Here is a 9276-nt window from a genome sequence, read left to right as displayed (position 1 = left end):
CATGTGGATGGGAAGGGGACTGACACAGCTTGTACACATTTTTAACATGCAAACATTTGCATGGCAATTATAAAATAAAAGGTTGCTTCGCAAGACATGAAAGTGTAGGCACCTTTTCTTTGTACCTCTTCTTTCTAGCCAGTTTCTTGTGATGAGGATGTCTGAACTGGTATGTCCTCTGCTTGCAAAACTCCAAACAGGTCAGGTGGGCCAGCAGCCACAGAGGGGACAGCAGCATGTTCAGAAGAGCTGGGGACACGTGGGACTGTTTAACCCCTCCCACCAGCAGTGTCTGCAAAACTGAATGGAAACATCCAGTGACCCCATGCTCAAGTCCAGGCCCCAGCCTGGGATGATGGTGTTTGTGGCATCCCAAAATCAGCTCCCCAGACCAACTGTTCCCACTCCAGTGCAACCCATAAGCATGGGGCCATGTTGCCATTCATTCTGTCTGCAAAACCATGGAGTATGATCTCATTCAACAGAGAAATGCATCCACTGGTATTTTACAGCTGAGTCCCCCTCTCTCTCACCCTCTCCCTGTGCACCTCAGATAACCTGTGGGTGCTGGTGGCATCTCAGCATCCTCCACTTTCTGTGCATGTGTGTGAATACACCCTGCTCACCCCAGGTGAGTGTGTGGCTGTTGGCACGACCGTGAGCTGCAGGTGCAAATCATCAGCCGCCTGGTGATGCTCCTTCTGCTGAGATGCTCACTCCTCACAGCTGTATGAAAAGCTAACACACCCATATGCTGTGCTAGGGACACGGAGCAAAAGCTGCTGGAGGAGGGGCAAAGCAGGAGGGGACACTGGTGGTGGGCACAGAGCCGTGACTTCATCACCTTTCCCACTTATTTTTGTTTTGTTTTGAAACGAACACATGACAGGCAGGCACAGAAAATACAAAGTTTATATGTGACCTCGTGTTCGGCTTCTCAGGTGAAAATGTAAAATGTATGCAAGCAGTTTTTTAAAATGCATATTATGTTTCTGATAGACCAAAAACTGCTGGAGCAGATCAGATCTCTCAGTTAAATATGCATTCATACATTTTTAAAAAATGTATAATATTGACTATATCAGATGTAATGGCTCCTGTAGAGTCATTATGGTGCACAGTGCAGGCTCTTTATTTGGTATTGTATCAATTTGTAGGGTGGACTGTCATGGTCTTAATACAGATGTATGTTAATAACAGTATGGAAGCAGAGAAAACACTTCATGCCAGTAGCCAGCTTTTAATTCCACCATTTTTAGCCTTAAAAAAAAAAAATATTCAAGCTTAAACTCTCCCTTCCCCTCTGCCTGGTGATCGAGGTCTGAAGCACGGCCCCAGGTTGGTGATGTGCGTGTGGGTCACCAGCTTGCAGGAGGCATGAACTGGACGTGCAATGGGGAGCTGCAATGCAGGGTGGAAAAGAAAGAATTTGGCCTGAAAAGATCAGATGGTTCGTGTCTTCATTGGCAAATGAAACTGCCTTAGGGCTGCAAGACAGGATGTGTGAAAAGATCAGAAAATGGCTTGATTTGTATTTGCTTTGACACGAGATAAAAATGTCTAATGTAATTGCAGTTAAAATATGAAAGCAAAAATATATTTACTGAGCTCAGATACCAGATTGCATGTCTTGGGCATGTGAACAATTTTTACAACCAATTTATAAATACTTAAAAAACTGGTTTTCTACTGAAAAACAAACAGAGCTATACAGAAATAAACAGCATCTCTCCAATAATTCTGTAACTTCAGACTGATGTAACCCACCAGCTCACAGAAGAAGCCCTCCATGTATAGGAAACCAGAGAAACTATAATGATTTTCAGATACAGTTGACAAGAGACCATTTAGTAAACTTTTATTTTTTTTAACTAACAGTATGCAGGGATGTTGTATTCTAGGCTGCTACTAATAATCTCATCAGAATGCAAAAGCAGTGACTGTGTTATAAAATCAATGATCTGTTATATTCTGCAAGAATTTACAAAAGCCTAATGTCATTTACTACACCATGAGAACCACACTTGGATTAAAAAAACAAAAAACCCCAACAAAAAACAGAATTAAAAAAACCCCTATGATTACAGCTGACGAAAAAACAAACTGTTGGCTAATGCCGAGTTTTAAAGGTATGATACATTTTAGGGTTAAAGAAAGAATATATCCTGAACCCAAGAAGGGGAACAGCATTCATGTTTGGGGAAGTGTCGCCCAGCAAGTTGATCCAACCCCCACTCTCCCAGCTTTGCTATGGCTGGTCAGCCCCTACCACCCTGCAGTGGCAACCGGTTTTGTGCCCTGGGCTCAGGATTTGGGGAACTTTGCCCCTAAAGTTCTGGCTTTGTGTTGTTTTTTTCTAACACTTCTGACAGAAGAATGAGTACACCATTCCTAGAAACAGGTTTTCAAATGATTGCAAGGGAAGGACTTCTATTTTTTTTTTTTTTAAATTTTATACAGAATAAATGAAGCAAAACCTAGACAGACCCAAGACTTTGCCATGCGCTGAACACATCATCATAATAATAATGGCTATTCTTTTTTACCAGCAATAAGCTGTGTTTTGCAAACATAAACTAATTAAGCCCCACAACCTTGGAAATGAGTCTGTAATTTCCTATAAAAGGGGAAACTGAAGTGAAGGCCAGATTGTGACACACTTACTAAGTACAAGTGCTCCACAAGTAGCTCCATTGACTTCGGCGAGACCCTTTCTGGTGTAATGTGTAGTTCAATGAGAGGTATCACAGCCTGGTGTTAAACGACTTGCCCGGAGGCGCACAGCGAGTCAGAGCGGGGCCGGCACCAGGCTCCAGGACCCAATTCCATCACTCCCAGGGACGTAAATTGCACCGAGGTCTATGGGAGCTGCGTTCCAGCGCCCGACGGGACTGACGGGCCCCCCGCGGCTCCTACCTGCATGCCTTGCTCTCAATCCCTCCATCCAGGCTGGGGAAGAAATGAAACTACAAAGAGCTTCTTGGAAACGGCCTGTGACAATTCGTGCCACTTTGGAAAAATCCCAGGTGCCGCTCGCCCTGGTGCCTATTTGTGTTAAGGGCTGAGATTGGTCATGCCATGAAAATCCAGGTCCTCATTTTGGCAAATGGGAATGCTGAAGATATTTGCCTGAAAAACATTAGAGATCAGAGGCTGCCAGGTTGCCCATGCAGGGGAGAAAGCCCCCAAGGAGCTGGGACCTGAGGTCTGGGCTGCCACAGTCTGCTGAGGGGCTGGCACCAGGCAGGCAATGGGACGACCCTCCTGCACAGCCCTGAGGGCAGGCAGGTAGAACGGGGTGAAACTGGTTGCACTGAAGTGTAGGCTCCATGTGCTGCAGATAGTGTGAGGTTGGGAAAGAGAACATCTCTAAAAGGGAGACTGCACTGCCTGTGGTGAAGAGAGGAGTAACAATATGTCCCACAATTACAGGACATAGAAAACTTAGAAATTAATGTCACATCTTACTTGAATCGTGGTTGGAATTACATTCTTTAGAAATAGGGTGGGCAGCCACATGTTGCACAGTCAGGACTAAACATCACACTAAGGAATTGCTCCTTGGGAGTTGTAAACACTTGCTGCCACAGGTCCATTTTGGAAATACCTCCCGAGCAAGACATGGGAGGCTGTAGCAATGCAATAATGCAGGTAGGTCAAGCAAAGGAAACTGGTCCTGGTGTTTCTGACATTTTGCATTTGACATTGTCTCTTCAATGAGTGTTCTCCTAGCTATAATTTTCCATGTAGTGAGATACAGAGGCTGTTATTTCAGGTGACGTGTCTGTGGAGAGCAGACAGCCTGTAGTATAAAGATGGTTTAAAGTTTTTACACTTTCAGACTTGTATGTTTTGGACATGCCAAGATGCTGCACACCGCTGGCAGCAGAGGAAGCTCATCCTCTGAGGTCCTCATTGCTTTCACTTAATTTGAGAAAGTACAAGTCAAGAGAAGAATATAAGCTTGTTATCCTAAGCTTTCATTTCAATGCAACTGGTTGTCCAGTGTCACATGGAAGGAGGTGCATTTAATAGTGGTTAGATTCAACTTGATGGCAATAAACAGCGAATAGAGTCAGACTTTGTGCAAGTGGACAAAAAGCCCCCTAATTTTTGCCTTTAAAATATACAGAGGGGGAAGCCCACATACATTATTCAAGAAGGTCTTGGCTTGCCATAGAGTTTTGGGTCCGTTTTGAGGTTTTTTTAAAACAAAAAAAAAATCTAATTTGGATTTTTCTTTTACAGAACAGTGTGCAAGGTTGGCTCTCATTTCTTTTCTTGTTTGAGGCCCAGATGACAAAAAGTGAAAAGATCAGGGCACCAGCAGCTCTGGAAGGCTGCGTTTACCCCAAGTCTTCTGAGACATGCTTGTCCTAATGTCCCTTTTCTCCCTCCTCCACTATTGCTTTTTTCATTTGCTGACAAGCCCAACATTAAACATTTGCTGGAGTTTTCATATCGATAGTACGTTATATTGCCATTACTGAACAGTTTGGGGCTTTGTGGCTAGCTACCATGACAATAGATGCACAGCCTGGAACCAGTTTTAGTTAATTAGAGTCAATCAATCCAAACTTTGCTAACTTACTCATGTGAAACAATAGTATAATGAACCAAAGTCTGCAAGATGATTGGGAAACACAAATTATTGCACCCTGATAAATTAAATGTGACTATTGCAAAACCTTCCTTCTAAATGAATACTCTGAAAGTGAATGTATGGGTGAATAAGCATAATTTAGAATACGGAAAAAAATTAAAGAAGCTGTTATAACCCCACTTCAATGTTTTCATTTTTCTTTAAAAGAAATAAAAAGCCAGATTGTCACATATGCGAGGCAAAATGTGTGCAACATTTTTAAGATTAAAATTTTTACACCAAGTAATCTTATGAAATTGACCCCTCATAATTTGCAAACTAAATTTCATGATACACTGGTGTCTGAAGAAGTGATATCATTCTGTTTTACATGTCCTTCATAACTGCTGTTTATCAAAGTTGTTTGCTAAATCTTTGTCTGCCCTTGACAATGGAAAACCCTGAACCTCTTCAAACCAGAATGCTGCTGTCAGACAGCCTTTTCTCACAGACAAAAAGACTTTTTGTCCGCATTTTATTGTCATAAATATTCCCTAATGTCTGGAGTTCAACTTATGTACCAAAAGATAATTCCCCTTTCCCATCAATTTTCTCTTGATTTTCCAAAAGTGGTATTTTTAGAATAAAAGGATTGAATTAATAAAACCAGTACCAGGATGGTGTTTAAGCTATTGTATTAAAATTGCATTTTAGGTACTGAGCTGTCCTACAATAAGCTACTCCAACGGTTTGTCTTTCACAGGATTTTAATTTTATCCAGTATGCTTCTTACAGTTTTTTCATTCACAGCATGTCCTTCACATGTGCTACAACATACAAAAGGCAACATATGGCAAAGGACTGAGCCCCTGTTCAAAAGAGATTAGCATGTAGAGATGCAGTAGATGAAATACAGTGCACACATGCACCAGCCAAACCACAAGGGATCCTCAGAATTAAGGCACACAGGATTTAAGGAAGGAGTTTTAGAGAAAGAGAAGGTAACTCTCATATGATGGCCTCACAAGCCAGTATGAGATTTGATCAACTATCACCCAAGGTGTTTTCTGTAAATGTTTCAAATTGTCTGTTTGATCAAGCACTACTTCCCAAAAGAAGCAAACTATTTCTGCACATTGATGTAATGACACAGATTTTGGGGAAGGGAACTATGGGTGAGGGGGATGGGGCAGAAGTTTGCCTATTCTAAATAAAAATTTAAGAAGGCCTTGAAGTTTATGGAGTGGGAAAGAGTTTGTGCTCAAGAGTGCAGTTCTTTCCCAGATGTTTCCTAAATAATCAATCCTGAGGTTTATGAACATTTGGATTGCTGAATCACAGGTGTCTTAGGTAAGAAAAGGTGGGATCTTTTCTGCCCCATTACAGAAGTAACCACATCTTTCCTGCCATATCTATTTTTATTCCACAAACTATCCCAAAGCTGTACATTGTTTTAACCATATGAGGGCATAGCAGGAGACGTTACACAGGAATGAAGTTGATGGATACTTCCCCTCCTACCTATTTCAGTGTTATATAGATTCTTCTTTTCATGCAGAGGCTTTGGAATTTGGTTGTGAAACACTTCTCCTTGTGAGAGAAGGTAAAAATGTTCTCCCCTATGAGGAGAGGCTGAATAAGCTGGGGCTTATTCAGTCTTGAGAAGAGAAGACTAAGGGGGGATCTAATTAATGTCTATAAGTATCTTAAGCAGGGAATGCAGGGGGAATTATCCAGCCCCTTTTCAGTGGTCTGTGGAGACAGGACAAGGGGCAATGGCTGCAAGTTGGAGCACACGAAGTTCCGCACCCATATGTGGAAGAACTTTTTCACAGTGAGGGTGACAGAGCCCTGGGACAGGCTGCCCAGGGAGGTGGTGGAGTCTCCTTCTCTGGAGATATTCAAGACCCGTCTGGACACCTATCTGTACAATATGTCCTAGGGAGCTGCTTTGGCAGGGGGGTTGGACCCGATGATCTCTTGAGGTCCCTTCCAACCCCTATGATTCTGTGATTCTGTGATATTGCTAGTGCCCAGGCCACTCTTCTACCAGCAGTTCTGGATAGATAAGAAAAAGAGCAGAGAAAGGAGAAAGGAGAAAGAAAAGAAAAATAAAAAGGAAAAAAAAAAAAAGAAGAAAAAGTTGAAGAACTGAATCATTTAAGATTGTGCAAATTAGGCATTTGGCTAAAAGAATAACATGAGGGATATAATTTTTTAGATATTCCTAAAGATAAGGCTGTTAGATGTTAATAACAAATTAAATAAAAACCAGTTGACAAACTTTCTCAAGTGGTTCAGAGATCTAAAGTGATATCTTTCTCTTCAATACAGTGAAGGGGTCAAGAAAACTAATTAAATAAAAAGGTGAATGTTAATAGGTAAAATTTATTAGCACCTGAAATAATTTGCAGTATATATTTTTCAAAAATTATGGTACAAGAATTTTTTGACAGTAATTCCACTCTCCTTCTTTCCTTTCTTCCACGTTCTGAATTTTCCTTCCAACATTCAATTGTAAACACATCAGAAATGCAGCTATATATCAAACAAATGAATTAGACAAACTAACTTGTTCAGTAAATGCTCAGGCCTGGTTACAGGTAACCAGTATTTTTCATGTCTGTTCTACCATGACTATGCATTAGTGAGGCATGGGAATTACATAAAGCATACTTCTGCTGTTGCAGGTGTTGGTAGAGAATTTTGAAAAGGAATAAAGTACATTGAAGCCATAGCAAATGAAATAGTGTTATCTCAGAGTAAATCTGAGAAAGAAATCTCAGAACTTGGGTCAGGTGGGTTTTTTTAAGAGCCTAAAATCAGGTCCTTCAGCTCCAGAAAGCCAAGCTTTGTTTTAATATGCAACATGAGTCTAGACAACACTGTTTTGTACATATATTTAGAGAACAGTCGCTTCTTTAAATATCTCTTGGATGGGAACTCATCTGAATCCAGTTACCTTCACTGATATGCCTCTGACTGAATAAGCTGCAACATGACCTTGCAAATTTAATTCTTCAGTAGAATAATGATGAGAAATTAAATCATCCATTTTGCCCTGACTTTTCTGTACTCTTCTTCCCAAAATTACTGCTTGACATTCATCCCCTCTTTCTCCCCAAAGCACCACTTTTTGTTCTGTTTCAAAACACAGGAATCATGATACAGAGAGAATTATTGCAATTTTCCCAGATGGGGACAACCACAAGTGCCTATCAGTATCCCAGCACTGCTGTGCTTTTCATATGTCTTTTTCCTTACCCATCATTGACCTGACCATGTCCTTTTGCAGTTACTTAACAACTGTGAAGTCTTTGCTGATAGCATGCTGTTCACAAAATAGGTTTCTCAACCTTAAATATACAATAGAAATACCCTTTGTTTACTTTACACTAGTCATACCAGTGAACACAACTCATATTTGCATCTTAATTTCTATGCAGTTTAGTCAGCCTCTAGCAACGTACACTAGGAATGGGACCAGTGATTATGCACAATTATGCCACTGTTAATGACCATAACCAGAAAATGGGTGAACTTGTTTTATTTTCTATAAATCACACTGTTTTTTCTCTTACCTTCTTCTGTGTAATGCAGTTTAGATCCAAGTGACTGCAACAGGGACTCAAACTGCTAAGCAATTCTTCCATTTCATGACAATTACTCCCTTTCCTAAATAATTATCTCTTCATGCATTAAAAAGACCTTCCTGTATTTCCTAAAGTTCACTGAGGGGTCTGATCCAAATTCATTTACATTAATAATCAGCATCTGAGAATATCTATGGCCTTGGTAACTTGAACGAAAAAAAATATTACTTCTCCAAAAATTCTTCCATGATCTTCTCAGAAATCTATGGAAAATTCAGCCAGACTTTTCTTTATATGAAAATCCATGAGCCGTGCCACTGTGTTTCCTCAGATTAATATGTAGGATGTACAGAGGAGTGCACACCATGTGTTTGCCTCCTTTCAAAGGAGGGTGTTGGAGAAGGCTCAGGGCTATGATGGTATGCAGTAGTGGGAAATGCTGGAGGATGAATGCACTTTCTAACCATGGCAGGGCAAGAGGAAAAGCCAGTGTGCTGAGAGAAAATAGTCAGCCTCCTGATGCAGCTTTCCTGATCTTTATCCATCTCCAGCCAAAGTTCCCAAAGCTGTTAACTAATATATTCTGTATGGCATTTAAATGTATAGCAAACATTCCAAAGAAAGGCTGTATACTGAATAAAAATGAGAACATTTTAGGTACTTCTTTCTGTATTTCACAAAAAAAAAAAGTATTTTTATGCACATATTTCATTTCTGAAGAACTGCAATTATCATGTATTTTCAGAAGAAGCCTTTTTTCCTTGAATGTTGTTACAAAATATTACAAAATACAAAGAACATTTATAAAAACACCTAACCAACAACCGTAGAGGAGCATCCACACATGTAAGAGAACCAAGTAAGAGTTCGATGCTTTAAAAATCTGATTACTTTCCCATGAATGAGACTCAAAAGTGTAATATTAAGTGGGAAAGAAAAGAATGTATATTAGAAGTTACAGGACACATACATGTACAGATATGAAATGAGTTGCTAACATTTTTAAAAACATTTATGTAATGGACTGTTAGTAAGATGTAGTCTAAATTATGTCCTACAATGTAAAAGCATGGATTTGGAAATGAAAGTGTGCAGGTTCAA

This window comes from Gallinula chloropus, assembly GCF_964237585.1.
Source record: "Gallinula chloropus genome assembly, chromosome: 2".
NCBI classification, from domain to species: Eukaryota; Metazoa; Chordata; class Aves; order Gruiformes; family Rallidae; genus Gallinula; species Gallinula chloropus.
This window is presented reverse-complemented; position numbering follows the sequence as displayed.